Raw genomic sequence first — 15,477 nt, forward strand, 5'->3', positions numbered from 1 at the left:
AAGTACACAAGACAGTTGCAAAGCGGCCATATTTTGACCAAGAACAAACAAACAAGCATGCATTACAAGACAGTTGCAAAGCGACAATATTCTGACCAAGTGCATACATACATTACAAGACAGTTGCAAAGAGACAATATTCTTATCAAACACATAAATAAACAACAAGGCAGTTGCAAAGGGACACAATTCTGACCAAGCACATATATTCACTATAATACGCATTAGAACAGAGACTTGCCGCTATAAATCATGCAACAAAAAACAGACACTACGTGTAAATCATACACATAGCGCTGACAACATAATGTAGGAAATATTTGCAGGAGCGTCAAAATATAATAATTTAAATGCATAGCACTAAACGTAGGGCACGTGTGACAGAGACAATAGAGGGCGTATAGATTGGTAGGGGATCATGTAATATATGATATATTACCCACTATAAAACCAAAACAGTGATACGCGTTGATAGCAACCATCCTTTGTAAGAGCGTGCATGTCTGTAAAACTTCACAAAACGTACCCAAATGTCTTTACGTGCCATCACTGGATTTGACATTCTCAAGGAAGGTCGATTAATCTCTGCGGACCAATATTTTTGTCAATCGTATCGATTCCTTTCATCATACAATTGCGATTGACTTGATTTCGTTAATTAGTTTAAAGTAAACTAGCGATGGGACGTCTGCAAAGTGCGACGCATCTGAGTTGCTGGAAAGTGGCATAAAAAATATGAAACAGTCATCAAGAAATGTTGACTTTGTGGTGTCCCGGGTCAACGGTAAAACTACACGAACGATGGATCCCAAACAACACGCCTGTGACATCACAGAATACTGTCAGTGCTCATCTCCAGAGGCATACAAGGTTGCGGCCTGCAATGATTCTAGACCCTTCTCAGAAAGACAATATGTCAAGGACATGACTTGTGCGTAAACGTCACAGACCGTGTTGACTGAACGAACGGCAAATAACTACTGCTGAAATTTCTAATCAGAGGTGTTGACGTTTCCTAGTAGCACCAACTGAACTTTGTTTCTAGTGTTCATCCTGTAGGATACACAGCCCACCCTGCTTGGAACAGCGGTTCCTTCCTTGCTGAGAATGAGGCTTAATTCTCCACAATCTCAGATCATACAACAACTACCAAAGTAAACATTTTGGGAAAATTGGAAATCATTAAACTATAAGTCTTATATTTAAATCTTATAGTTTGATCTCTGTAGAAAGAAGTCTATATTGTTATCTGTAACACGTCTGTTTGTATTTCCACTCATCCTGTCCTCATACAGCAAATCATACAAAGACTTATGAATAACTGATTTTATAACCTCAGAGTAAGCCAGTATTTCCTGTTTGTCCGACGGTAGGACAGAACCTTTAATGTATTAATGGCAATTGTAAGCTCGAATAGAAAATGCCATAATACGCATTTTGGTAGAATATTTATTTAAGTCCAGTCTTACGGTTTATCAGATTATAACTTGACGTCGTTAAAAAGATCTAAAAGTTAAAAAGTATCTAACCAAATTAGCATGTTCCCATTGTAAATCATTTCTTTCTGACAAGTTGTTTGAATACTTTTCCACGGTTATCTTCATTTCACATGTTTACATTTCTGAACATACACAGTGAGTATTTGTCATACAAATACCATGATTGTTTTCAATTGTTATTTAAGATATTATCTCAGAAAGGGTAATGTGAACCTTTGTCTCTACGAAGCAAACTAATCTCCGTTTTGCAGAATAGCAACATGGTTCAGTGGCAGAAGAAGTAGTTCTTGTAACATTAAACAATGTTTGTACAACAAATCACCTGTTTCATCTCTTTGGTCGTAGCCACAGGAGTGGTCAGATTCGTGAGCACAAGAGTGATAAAAATCTACCCTCCGCCAAGTCTCACAAAGAGTGAATCATGTAACACAATTTGGATTCAATTGTCGATTTGTTACTCAAAACTACAGAACTGACTGTAATGAATAACAGACAACACAGTGATCTCTCTCTATATGTCTACAGTGTATTAAGCACAAAGTGGTACAAGGAGTACACAGCGAAATGTAATCTATTTAAACAAACATTTAAATTCTAAGAAAACCCTCTCTTTCAGTACGCTGAAAGAGGCCATATGCCTCATATAGTGTTCAAAACATATGTTATAACACACGTTAAACAAACACATATTATGCATACTATAACTGCGAATGTCGACTTACTGGGTCAGTGTATACGCTATCATGCCGTTTTAACAATATTCGAGTCATGGTGGGGAACTGAAAAAAGTGGGTTTTGCACTTCCCTACTTCACATTATTTCCCCAAAGATGTCATTATGCGCTGAGTATACCACATCTACTGATATATCATAAACCGGATATGAACTAAACAATGATGTGACCGCCTTGGCATAAAAACACCTAATGACATCCTATCTAAGGCATGACTATCTAAGATATGTTGGCTGACAACTTACCATGTACTGTTCTGTCCAATTCAATCTAGCACGGCCATCTGGAAAATAAGCACTGGTTCAGTTTTAGAAAAAGTTCATATTTAACTTACAGTGAGATCGATGACAAATCGCGCACATCAGTAAAGTGAATTGAAGGATGGATTCCAGTTGATGGCACAAACCCGTTTTCTGCGTCAGAGAGCTATTATGAAAGTGAGAAACGGCGTGCGTATTGTTGGGCGACCAGGATCAGCGTGGCTCACTCTATAAACAGTCGGTGCAGGATTGCTGGATCGATAACCAAAACTATAAGACAGGTGAAAAAAGGCAATCTCTCGCGTAGCTCCTAGGTGTCATTAGTTTTTTTATGCTGCAGTAAATACGAAACTAATTATAATCCATAAATATTACCTTTACATGAACAAGAAGTGCGAAACTATGTCGAGTTGGGTCACCGTTATGGGCAGAAAACCATTCATAAATAAAAGAACAATTGCCTGGAAGCTTGGATTAATTCATTCGCTGTGGTTATGAGGACGTGGATGTACGAAGGTAATGGATTATGGCTATAAATTATCTGTCAGACGGTTTCTAAGGATAAAATGTGTTTCTCTATGATAGAACTGACACCCATAGCGTTTATCATTAAGATGTCAGTTCGTCACCGGGAAACACATACGTGACGTCATTGTTCAAATAGTTTTGTGGAGAATGACAATGTGGTCTTTGTATACAGTATGGTGTAACACAAACACGTCCTCAGGATCCGTGACGGGATGACCTAATTATCTTTGACTGCCTTGTATACATTATGACGTAACACAAACACGTCTTCAGACGCGATGGCCTAATTATCTGTGATCTGTTACCTGTCTGACTGTCTTGTATACAGTATGACGTAACACAAACACGTCGTCAGAATCCGTGACGGGATGGCCTAATTATCTGTCATGTGTTACCTGTCTGACTGTCTTGTATACATTAAGGCTTAACACAAACACGTCGTCAGCATCCGTGACGGGATGGCCTAATTACAGTATGGTTCAACATTATTGAGAATAGCTAAAGCGTTTCATATTATTAAACGAGAACAAATCAGATAAAATTGAATGTATTGTAAAAGTGAACTGACCTTTTCATGTTGTGTAGGTAACAATTTAATATTTTATCAAGTCTCCTTGAGCTTCACGGCACAGTCTAAGACGGGTAGGCATACTTCCTATCAGAGAGGTTAGTGTCTCGTGAGTTATGCTGTCCCAGTATCGGACCACTTCTCTCTTCACGTCTTCAATTTTTGTCAACCCCTTTTGATTCACACATTCCTTCATCATCCCCCAAATGTTCTCAATGGGATTTAAGTCAGGACCATATGCAGGAAATGGTAATGCAGTCACATTTTTCTCCTGAAACCACTGCTTGGCATGTTTTGCGGTGTGTTTAGGATCATTATCTTGCTGCAAAATCCAGTCATTTCCATAAAACACATGTGCACTTGGAAGGAGAAAATTATCTAATATGTTAGTGTAGCGTTGACTAGTCAGATTTCCCTCAAACACACACAGCGGGGTCGTTCCTAATAAGGATATCCCTCCCCATACATGAAACTTTGGGCTGTATTTAGGTCGTCGATACAACGGTGCTGACGCAGACTTTGTCCATATTTTCACATTATTGGGATATACCCATATTGAGCTTTCATCAGTAAAAATCACATTTTCCCAGTCAAAGTTTTCATGTGCCAAACACCACTCAACACGCCTGTCTTTATGTTCTTGTTTCATGAGAGGAGAAGGAATTCCAGTCTTTTTCTCCCATCTAAGATCAATCAAATTTCTTCTAACTGCAGATTTTGATACAACTGTTGATCCCCTTTCTATCATTTCATACCTGATGTTGGAGATGCTTGCCCTTTGCTTTTTAGACGCTAAAATTCCCAGCCGGACGCGATCTGAGAAGTCCAATTTTCTGGGGCTCCCTGCTCCTTTCTGGTGCCCCAAATCCTTTCCCTCTTTAAAATTCTTCCTAATCCTATACACAGTAGAAAGAGGAGTTCCTGTTCACACTGCCAATATATTTACATCATCAATTCCTTGATTACACAACTCAAAAATCAACCTTCTTTTATCTTCAGCAGACATTGTTGACAGTGCTGAGGAAAATGACGTCTGCTACAAATTCAGGGGAGGTAACTCTAATTGTACTATACTCAGTAGGCCAAGATGAGTTACCTCCCGTATACCATTACTTAGTTTTAAGTATCAGTGAATCAGTTGAGGTGTTAGGATAGCTCAAAGTAAGAAGAAAAATTCTCAATAATTATGAACCAGACTATATCTGTGAAGGGTTACCTGTCTGACTGTCTTGTATACAGTATGACGTGACACAAACACGTCGTCAGCATCCGTGACGGGATGGCCTAATTATCTGTGAAGGGTTACCTGTCTAAGTGTCTTGTATACAGTATGACGTGACACAAACACGTCGTCAGCATCCGTGACGGGATGGCTTAATTATCTGTGAAGGGTTACCTGTCTGACCGTCTTGTATACATTAAGGCTTAACACAAACACGTCGTCAGCATCCCTGACGGGATGGCCTAATTAAGGTGTGATGGGTTTCCTATCTGATTGTATTGTAGATATTATGGCGTAACACAAACGGGTTACTATAGGACACTAATCACGGTTTCTGGCGTGCCAAACGGACACAACTCACACTCACATACAGTTAACGGGGGGTGGGCTGGAGGTTGGGATGGGGGATGAGGATGGATAGAAATTCACATACAGATGTAGGTGGGTTGGATAAACCCTCACAGATTTTGGTAGGTCTGCCAACACATACAGATGTAGGTAGCATGGATAGACAAGCAGATAGAGGTGAGGTAGATTGACAGTCACAGACGGGTAGAGTTGAGGTAGACTGACAATCACAGACTTGAAGAGATGAGGTAGAGTGACAGTCACAGACAGGTAGAGCTGAAGTAGACTAACAGTCACAGGCAGGTAGAGGCGAGGTGGACTGACAGCCACAGACAGGTAGAGGCGAGGTGGACTGACAGCCACAGACAGGTAGAGGCGAAGTAGACTGAAAGTCACACACAGGAAGAGATCAGGCAGATTCATCACCACAGGCAGGTACAGGCGAGGTAGACTGACAATCACAGGCAGGTAGAGGTGAGGTAGATTGACAGTCACAGACAGGTAATGGTGAGGTAAACTGACAGTCACACACAGGTAGAGGCGAGGTGGACTGACAGTCACAGACAGGTAGAGATGAGGCAAATTAATAACCACAGGCAGGTAGAGGCGAGGTGGACTGACAGCCACAGACAGGTAGAGGCGAGGTAGACTGACAGCCACAGACAGGTAGAGGCGAAGTAGACTGAAAGTCACACACAGGAAGAGATCAGGCAGATTCATCACCACAGACAGGTAGAGGCGAGGTAGACTGACAATCACAGGCAGGTAGAGGTGAGGTAGACTGACAGTCACAGACAGGTAATGGTGAGGTAGACTGACAGTCACACACAGGTAGAGGCGAGGTGGACTGACAGTCCCAGACAGGTAGAGGTGGGGTAGACTGACAGTCACAGAGAAGTAGAGACCGGAATGACCACTGAACATACAGATGGAGGTGTGAGGGACACGCGGTAGATCATTGTCAGATGGAGGTGTGAGGGACACGCAGCATATCATTGTCAGATGGAGGTGAGAGGAACGCACGCTAGATCAGTGTCAGATAGGGGTGAGAGGGACACGCGCTAGATCAGTGTCAGGTAGGGTCGAGAGGGACACGTGCAAGACCAGTGTCAGATGGAGGTGTGAGGGACACGAGCTAGATCATTGTCAGATGGAGGTGTGAGGGACACGCGCTAGATCATTGTCAGATGGAGCTGTTGCATCCAATAGCCATATATCAACACTATACCTGAGTTTATTAAAGCAACGGCTATTCCAGGGTGTTGAACCTGGCTATCTGTCAAAGCTCACTGGCTGGGAGTGTTGTTCACTCTGTCATTGACGGAAAGGAAAGGTGAGTAGATTAAGACATCAATACGTAATGGTTATATGCAGGGGTCTGCCAGCACATTGTAGCATGTGTGTAATAACGCAGTATCAGCTGCCCTGCACTTTATACTCTTCTCAAAGAAAGCTAGGAAGAAAATTAGTGGGTAAACAACGCGTTTCCTGTCTGATGCAGACTCAAGATTTCTCACAATGCTTTCCCATCAATCACTATCCGGAAGTTTTGAAATTAGATCCGAATATGACTTCCAATGTCGCTTTTCAATAAACTGGTCTATGCAGATCGCCATCGATTTTCAAATAATCACTTCCTATGACATTTATTGAGAATTCAAGCGAGGCCTACTGCCCTTCTGCCGTGTCAGAATAACCTGAAACAAAGCTATCCATCAAGTGTGAGAGTGGTCATACTCAGACCAGACACATAGCCAGTGGTTGCGAACACAAATCAAGCTCCGTCCAGATTAGTTGTGAGCATAAGTTGCTGGGTACCCAGTAGAAAAACGAGAATAAAACTGAATAGATCCATCTGCAATCTCTTATACTTTTTAATTATTTGCTTGAAAAATGCAAACTCTGGACGTATGATATTTCCATATGCCTGTTACAGTCACATTGTGATGTGAAAGTTATTAAGTCATATTTCATGAAATGACTGAAATATACTCATTGTTGTTACACAAAATGACTCGAAGTGGTTGACCCTCTGAATTTTTTAGTCATTATAACATGACTATCTGACTATAACATGTCTACGTCATTGACGTACAAGAATCGGTGGCATTTGCTGCTGGAGTTGCAGAACATGTATGCTCAATATAATAGATGAAATTCTCCAGGGTAACATTACGATGTGAAAGTACGTTACCAACCTTTGTCTGTCAAAAATAAACCAAACAAAAAGCCCAAACACAACTGTTTAAGCTTTACTTTTGAAGAACACAGGTAGACCCATCATAGAGACAACTGAACACACTATCTGCTCGATACAGTCATTTCAGAACAATTCATTTCAAACAATGATTTTTACAGACATGCTTGTATCAGTAGTGCCAGTACAAAGCCGTCTGCCCTGGTACTACCAGAACTCTGGTACAAATTAACCCCTTATGATACGTCAACATAGACGAAGCAAGGGCAGAAGTTGGAATATGGGTGGTATTGAAGTTAATTCGTTTTGACGGCATCCTACTGTGTACTAATTAAAATCCTCTATTGTGAAGTAAATAATTTCATAAACATTGAATTAGACAAGCATTGAAGCTAATTTGGTGAAGCGACAAACTGACAACTTCAAACCTGACATATACATAGAGAGATGCGAGTACTAAAATCATACCATGTGTATATTCTCTTGTGTTTAGATGCAATCATCATTACTACTAGTAACTGCTAAACAGTCGAGTATTGCCAAGTGCACAGGCAAATCATTGACAGGACCGTCCCTTGAAGCCGTATGTCTTCAATAACGCGCCGACCGCGCCCAGGTTTCCAGGCGTGTGTTATATATAAGCAGTTAATGAACGATTTATTGAATAATGTTACAAAGCCTAAAAAGTACACCCAAAACCCATGGGGTTGAACAAACATGTATATTTGCCCTGAAGGAAAGAACCAAATGAGCATTTAATTATCAATAATTTGGTTAAGATGAGGTTCAATTTGTCTGTATATTTAGCATTACTCTCTGGCGTAGCTTTGCGCATTTGCTGTCTCACCGAGGCGCTATTCATCAAGCGATTATAGAACTGACTTTTCCTCTTGAATAGATATTTATTTGTGGCGCTAGAGACATCCAAGGCTTATACTTAACCGGTAAGTCAACTTTACGTGTGAGGACATGGGGGTCAAGTGTGTTACTTTAACTGGAGTAATAGTGTAGTACTTTGTGACAGTGACTGCTGACGCAAGTCACTCCATCACCAAGGAAGGTTCCATGGGGGAGCTGACAACCTCTCAAGGAGAGTGCTTGACTGACAAATGACACTTTAACATTATGAGTAAATGGTTCGATCTGGGACAAGGTGTTGACATACATATTCCCAAATGCGCTGTTGTGTATTAATAACAAATGGCATGTTTGATATACATTTATTCCCTTCGATGTAACTCTGATTGTTTTAGTTCGAAAGTATCCATAACTTCATTAAATCACCGGTAAAAGAGAATAGAGTTTATATATACTTGGTGTTTGTTATGATTCTTTAAATCCACAAACACGATAAAAACACTTGAACAAAATGGCTTGGACGTCAGCTTCTGTACTGTGAGGATCATGGCGATATGCCCACAAGGTACATCAAACACACTACATACACCCAATATACTGGACACGACAGGTACATCAAACACACTACATACACCCAATACACTGGACACGACAGGTACATCAAACACACTAGTACATACACCCAATATACTGGACACGACAGGTACATCAAACACACTACAAACACCCAATATACTGGACACGACAGGTACATCAAACACACTAGTACACACACCCAATATACTAGACACGACAGGTACATCAAACACACTACACACACCCAATATACTGGACACGACAGGTACATCAAACACACTACATACACCCAATATACTGGACACGACAGGTACATCAAACACACTAGTAAATACACCCAATATACTGGACACGACAGGTACATCACACACACTACATACACCCAATATACTGGACACGACAGGTACATCAAACACACTACATACACCCAATATACTAGACACGACAGGTACATCAAACACACTACATACACCCAATATACTGGGCACGACAGGTACATCAAACACACTACATACACCCAATACACTGGACACGAGCGATACATCAAACACACTACATACATCCAATATACTGGACACGATCGATATATCAAACACACTACATACACCCAATATACTGGACTCGACAGGTACATCAAACACACTACATACACCCAATATACTGGACACGACCGATACATCAAACACACTACATACACCCAATATACTGGACACGACAGGTACATCAAACACACTACATACACCCAATATACTGGACACGACAGGTACATCAAACACACTACATACACCCAATATACTGGACACGAGCGATACATCAAACACACTACATACACCCAATATACTGGACTCGACAGGTACATCAAACACACTACATACACCCAATATACTGGGCACGACAGGTACATCAAACACACTACATACACCCAATATACTGGACACGACAGGTACATCAAACACACTACATACACCCAATATACTGGACACGACAGGTACATCAAACACACTACATACACCCAATATACTGGACACGACCGATACATCAAACACACTACATACACCCAATATACTAGACACGACAGGTACATCAAACACACTACATACACCCAATATACTGGACTCGACTGGTACATCAAACACACTACATACACCCAATATACTGGACACGAGCGGCACATCAAACACACTACATACACCCAATATAATGGACACGACAGGTACATCAAACACACTACATACACCCAATATACTGGACACGACAGGTACATCAAACACACTACATACACCCAATATACTAGACACGACAGGTACATCAAACACACTACATACACCCAATATACTGGACACGACAGGTACATCAAACACACTACATACACCCAATATACTAGACACGACAGGTACATCAAACACACTACATACACCCAATATACTGGACACGAGCGATACATCAAACACACTACATACACCCAATATACTGGACTCGACAGGTACATCAAACACACTACATACACCCAATATACTGGACTCGACAGGTACATCAAACACACTACATACACCCAATATACTGGACACGACAGGTACATCAAACACACTACATACACCCAATATACTGGACACGACAGGTACATCAAACACACTACATACACCCAATATACTGGACACGACAGGTACATCAAACACACTACATACACCCAATATACTGGGCACGACAGGTACATCAAACACACTACATACACCCAATATACTGGACTCGACAGGTACATCAAACACACTACATACACCCAATATACTGGACACGAGCGGCACATCAAACACACTACATACACCCAATATACTGGACACGACAGGTACATCAAACACACTACATACACCCAATATACTGGACTCGACAGGTACATCAAACACACTACATACACCCAATATACTGGACACGACAGGTACATCAAACACACTACATACACCCAATATACTGGACACGACAGGTACATCAAACACACTACATACACCCAATATACTGGACACGACAGGTACATCAAACACACTACATACACCCAATATACTGGACACGACAGGTACATCAAACACACTACATACACCCAATATACTGGACACGAGCGGCACATCAAACACACTACATACACCCAATATACTGGACACGAGAGGCACATCAAACACACTACATACACCCAATATACTAGACTCGACAGGTACATCAAACACACTACATACACCCAATATACTGGACACGAGCGGCACATCAAATACACTACATACACCCAATATACTGGACACGACAGGTACATCAAACACACTACATACACCCAATATACTGGACACGACAGGTACATCAAACACACTACATACACCCAATATACTGGACACGACAGGTACATCAAACACACTACATACACCCAATATACTGGACACGAGCGATACATCAAACACACTACATACACCCAATATACTGGGCACGACAGGTACATCAAACACACTACATACACCCAATATACTGGACACGAGCGATACATCAAACACACTACATACACCCAATATACTGGACACGACAGGTACATCAAACACACTACATACACCCAATATACTGGACACGAGCGATACATCAAACACACTACATACACCCAATATACTGGGCACGACAGGTACATCAAACACACTACATACACCCAATATACTGGGCACGACAGGTACATCAAACACACTACATACACCCAATATACTAGGCACGACAGGTACATCAAACACACTACATACACCCAATATACTGGGCACGACAGGTACATCAAACACACTACATACACCCAATATACTGGACACGACCGATATATCAAACACACTAGATACACCCAATATACTGGACACGACAGGTACATCAAACACACTACATACACCCAATATACTGGACACGAGCGATACATCAAACACACTACATACACCCAATATACTGGGCACGACAGGTACATCAAACACACTACATACACCCAATATACTGGACACGACAGGTACATCAAACACACTACACACACCCAATATACTGGACACGACAGGTACATCAAACACACTACATACACCCAATATACTGGACACGACCGATACATCAAACACACTACATACACCCAATATACTGGACACGACAGGTACATCAAACACACTACATACACCCAATATACTGGAAACGACAGGTACATCAAACACACTACATACACCCAATATACTGGACACGACAGGTACATCAAACACGCTACATACAGCCAATACACTGGACACGACAGGTACATCAAACACACTAGTACATACACCCAATATACTAGACACGACAGGTACATCAAACACACTACACACACCCAATATACTGGACACGACAGGTACATCAAACACACTACATACACCCAATATACTGGACACGACAGGTACATCAAACACACTAGTAAATACACCCAATATACTGGACACGACAGGTACATCACACACACTACATACACCCAATATACTGGACACGACAGGTACATCAAACACACTACATACACCCAATATACTAGACACGACATGTACATCAAACACACTACATACACCCAATATACTGGACACGACCGATATATCAAACACACTACATACACCCAATATACTGGACACGACAGGTACATCAAACACACTACATACACCCAATATACTGGAAACGACAGGTACATCAAACACACTACATACACCCAATATACTGGACACGACAGGTACATCAAACACACTACATACACCCAATATACTGGACACGACAGGTACATCAAACACACTAGTACATACACCCAATATACTAGACACGACAGGTACATCAAACACACTACACACACCCAATATACTGGACAGGACAGGTACATCAAACACATTACATACACCCAATATACTGGACACGACAGGTACATCAAACACACTAGTAAATACACCCAATATACTGGACACGACAGGTACATCACACACACTACATACACCCAATATACTGGACACGAGCGACACATCAAACACACTACATACACCCAATATACTGGACTCGACAGGTACATCAAACACACTACATACACCCAATATACTGGACACGAGCGGCACATCAAACACACTACGTACACCCAATATACTGGACACGACAGGTACATCAAACACACTACATACACCCAATATACTGGACACGACAGGTACATCAAACACACTACATACACCCAATATACTGGACACGACAGGTACATCAAACACACTACATACACCCAATATACTGGACACGAGCGATACATCAAACACACTACATACACCCAATATACTGGGCACGACAGGTACATCAAACACACTACATACACCCAATATACTGGACACGAGCGATACATCAAACACACTACATACACCCAATATACTGGGCACGACAGGTACATCAAACACACTACATACACCCAATATACTGGAAACGACAGGTACATCAAACACACTACATACACCCAATATACTAGGCACGACAGGTACATCAAACACACTACATACACCCAATATACTGGGCACGACAGGTACATCAAACACACTACATACACCCAATATACTGGACACGACCGATATATCAAACACACTACATACACCCAATATACTGGACACGACAGGTACATCAAACACACTACATACACCCAATATACTGGACACGAGCGATACATCAAACACACTACATACACCCAATATACTGGGCACGACAGGTACATCAAACACACTACATACACCCAATATACTGGAAACGACAGGTACATCAAACACACTACATACACCCAATATACTAGGCACGACAGGTACATCAAACACACTACATACACCCAATATACTGGGCACGACAGGTACATCAAACACACTACATACACCCAATATACTAGACACGACAGGTACATCAAACACACTACATACACCCAATATACTGGACACGAGCGATACATCAAACACACTACATACACCCAATATACTGGGCACGACAGGTACATCAAACACACTACATACACCCAATATACTGGACACGAGCGATACATCAAACACACTACATACACCCAATATACTGGGCACGACAGGTACATCAAACACACTACATACACCCAATATACTGGACACGAGCGATACATCAAACACACTACATACACCCAATATACTGGGCACGACAGGTACATCAAACACACTACATACACCCAATATACTGGAAACGACAGGTACATCAAACACACTACATACACCCAATATACTAGGCACGACAGGTACATCAAACACACTACATACACCCAATATACTGGGCACGACAGGTACATCAAACACACTACATACACCCAATATACTGGACACGACCGATATATCAAACACACTACATACACCCAATATACTGGACACGACAGGTACATCAAACACACTACATACACCCAATATACTGGACACGAGCGATACATCAAACACACTACATACACCCAATATACTGGGCACGACAGGTACATCAAACACACTACATACACCCAATATACTGGAAACGACAGGTACATCAAACACACTACATACACCCAATATACTAGGCACGACAGGTACATCAAACACACTACATACACCCAATATACTGGGCACGACAGGTACATCAAACACACTACATACACCCAATATACTGGACACGACAGGTACATCAAACACACTACATACACCCAATATACTGGACACGAGCGATACATCAAACACACTACATACACCCAATATACTGGACACGACAGGTACATCAAACACACTACATACACCCAATATACTGGACACGAGCGATACATCAAACACACTACATACACCCAATATACTGGGCACGACAGGTACATCAAACACACTACATACACCCAATATACTGGACACGAGCGATACATCAAACACACTACATACACCCAATATACTGGGCACGACAGGTACATCAAACACACTACATACACCCAATATACTGGAAACGACAGGTACATCAAACACACTACATACACCCAATATACTAGGCACGACAGGTACATCAAACACACTACATACACCCAATATACTGGGCACGACAGGTACATCAAACACACTACATACACCCAATATACTGGACACGACCGATATATCAAACACACTACATACACCCAATATACTGGACACGACAGGTACATCAAACACACTACATACACCCAATATACTGGACACGAGCGATACATCAAACACACTACATACACCCAAAATACTGGGCACGACAGGTACATCAAACACACTACATACACCCAATATACTGGACACGAGCGATACATCAAACACACTACATACACCCAATATACTAGGCACGACAGGTACATCAAACACACTACATACACCCAATATACTGGAAACGACAGGTACATCAAACACACTACATACACCCAATATACTAGGCACGACAGGTACATCAAACACACTACATACACCCAATATACTGGACACGACAGGTACATCAAACACACTACATACACCCAATATACTGGACACGACCGATATATCAAACACACTACATACACCCAATATACTGGACACGACAGGTACATCAAACACACTACATACACCCAATATACTGGACACGAGCGATACATCAAACACACTACATACACCCAATATACTGGGCACGACAGGTACATCAAACACACTAC

At 41.5% G+C, this 15,477-nt stretch overlaps 1 protein-coding gene across 2 annotated transcripts in view; it reads right to left on the minus strand.

Annotated features, from left to right (window-relative positions):
• Positions 1–15,477, minus strand: part of LOC137266437 (uncharacterized) — a 65,759-nt gene that overhangs the window by 26,242 nt on the left and 24,040 nt on the right. Inside the window, exon 2 of one of the 2 annotated variants that reach the window (XM_067801935.1) lies at positions 2,478–2,515. The exons of the other annotated variant lie outside the window; for it this stretch is intronic. The gene's annotated coding sequence lies outside the window, so the exon portion shown is untranslated. The remainder of the gene's footprint in view (positions 1–2,477; positions 2,516–15,477) is intronic. 2 annotated transcript variants of the gene reach the window in all.

The sequence above is a fragment of the Haliotis asinina genome, chromosome 15, assembly GCF_037392515.1.
Source record: "Haliotis asinina isolate JCU_RB_2024 chromosome 15, JCU_Hal_asi_v2, whole genome shotgun sequence".
Lineage (NCBI taxonomy): Eukaryota > Metazoa > Mollusca > Gastropoda > Lepetellida > Haliotidae > Haliotis > Haliotis asinina.